The sequence below is a fragment of the Schistocerca gregaria genome, unplaced genomic scaffold, assembly GCF_023897955.1.
Source record: "Schistocerca gregaria isolate iqSchGreg1 unplaced genomic scaffold, iqSchGreg1.2 ptg001421l, whole genome shotgun sequence".
NCBI classification, from domain to species: domain Eukaryota; kingdom Metazoa; phylum Arthropoda; class Insecta; order Orthoptera; family Acrididae; genus Schistocerca; species Schistocerca gregaria.
In genome coordinates, this window is record NW_026062722.1 from 12,501 (window position 1) to 15,000 (window position 2,500).

The window sequence follows — 2,500 nt, forward strand, 5'->3', positions numbered from 1 at the left end:
ACGCCGGGCGGCCCCCCCTCACCGGCCGGGGACTGTCCCGCCAAGCCACAGCCTCGTATCGCTTCATACCCACATGGCCAACTCAGGTTCGGGGGCATGGCGGGTACCGCCGAAACAACCGGTTCACAGATGTACCGATCGTCGCTATCACCGATGCACCTGCAGCGCGAACAACCGCTCAACAACTGATTTCCAGTTCATTTGCGGATCTTTGGCAGCAAACGTATACGTCAATCTACATTTGCGAAATCTACGATTCTGGCATGCCTGCATGTTATGTGTCACGACACGCTACATCAGCCCACATACACACTGCGGCATGTACACGAGAGAACACGTGGAAGATGGTCCGCGCACGTGTGCAATGTCCCTTGCGCGGTCGACTGTCAACCGGCCTCTGTAGCATGTCGCAGATGTGGAACGCGGTCCACCGTGCTATCATGTTGTGTGGGGCAATACGATTAAATAGGAAAACCCTCGTCGCTACATCAACAGACGGCTCACGCTGATTCCCGGCAGAGGGAGGAGGGGGGGGGGGGGGGGCAACATGCAATACTTTCGTCCGTACCTACTTACCACATGTCTGTACGGCGTACAACAGTGCAATCTCGCTGTAATGGGGAGACGAGACAAGTAGCATCGTGCACAACATATGGCCCTTATGATTCGCCATTGTAGGGCGCAGCCGGTGTACGGTCAAGCATGTGCCACATTATGTCACTCAGTACGTAACGACGGATGATCAGTGTGGGTTACGCGTACATCAGCGGACAGTCCACACAGGCCGTACCACAACGTACACTGACTGCATCGACAACCGAATGCAACTGAACAGCTGCAAGGCTCATTTCACAAACAAACGCCTGACCGACCAGCTTGGAAGGGCAGGAGGGGAGGGCGATATTCGTTCTGTAGCGGTACACCCTTCCAGTGGTTAGCGGGACTGTGTAGAAAGTACGCAACACTCGAAAGACCTTTATGTGAGGGTACGCACCATGGCATCAAGAAATACACATGACACCAGAGGATCCAAGCAGTGAACTATGTTCAGAGGGTTGCTGTTAGGCAAAGCTACATTCCTGTGACGTTACATGTGACAGTTAAGGTGCAGTGTAAGTTAGGTTAAGGTGCAGTGTAAGTTAGGTTAAGGTGCAGTGTAAGTTAGGTTAAGGTGCAGTGTAAGTTAGGTTAAGGTGCAGTGTAAGTTAGGTTAAGGTGCAGTGTAAGTTAGGTTAAGGTGCAGTGTAAGTTAGGTTAAGGTGCAGTGTAAGTTAGGTTAAGGTGCAGTGTAAGTTAGGTTAAGGTGCAGTGTAAGTTAGGTTAAGGTGCAGTGTAAGTTAGGTTAAGGTGCAGTGTAAGTTAGGTTAAGGTGCAGTGTAAGTTAGGTTAAGGTGCAGTGTAACTTAGGTTAAGGTGCAGTGTAACTTAGGTTAAGGTGCAGTGTAACTTAGGTTAAGGTGCAGTGTAACTTAGGTTAAGGTGCAGTGTAACTTAGGTTAAGGTGCAGTGTAACTTAGGTTAAGGTGCAGTGTAACTTAGGTTAAGGTGCAGTGTAACTTAGGTTAAGGTGCAGTGTAAGTTAGGTTAAGGTGCAGTGTAACTTAGGTTAAGGTGCAGTGTAACTTAGGTTAAGGTGCAGTGTAAGTTAGGTTAAGGTGCAGTGTAAGTTAGGTTAAGGTGCAGCGTAACTTAGGTTAAGGTGCAGCGTAACTTAGGTTAAGGTGCAGCGTAACTTAGGTTAAGGTGCAGCGTAACTTAGGTTAAGGTGCAGCGTAACTTAGGTTAAGGTGCAGCGTAACTTAGGTTAAGGTGCAGCGTAACTTAGGTTAAGGTGCAGCGTGGGTTAGGTTAGGGGCCAACGTGGGTTAGGTTAGGGGCCAACGTGGGTTAGGTTAGGGGCCAACGTGGGTTAGGTTAGGGGCCAACGTGGGTTAGGTTAGGGGCCAACGTGGGTTAGGTTAGGGGCCAACGTGGGTTAGGTTAGGGGCCAACGTGGGTTAGGTTAGGGGCCAACGTGGGTTAGGTTAGGGGCCAACGTGGGTTAGGTTAGGGGCCAACGTGGGTTAGGTTAGGGGCCAACGTGGGTTAGGTTAGGGGCCAACGTGGGTTAGGTTAGGGGCCAACGTGGGTTAGGTTAGGGGCCAACGTGGGTTAGGTTAAGGGCCAACGTGGGTTAGGTTAAGGGCCAACGTGGGTTAGGTTAAGGGCCAACGTGGGTTAGGTTAAGGGCCAACGTGGGTTAGGTTAAGGGCCAACGTGGGTTAGGTTAAGGGCCAACGTGGGTTAGGTTAAGGGCCAACGTGGGTTAGGTTAAGGGCCAACGTGGGTTAGGTTAAGGGCCAACGTGGGTTAGGTTAAGGGCCAACGTGGGTTAGGTTAAGGGCCAACGTGGGTTAGGTTAAGGGCCAACGTGGGTTAGGTTAAGGGCCAACGTGGGTTAGGTTAAGGGCCAACGTGGGTTAGGTTAAGGGCCAACGTGGGTTAGGTTAAGGGCCAACGT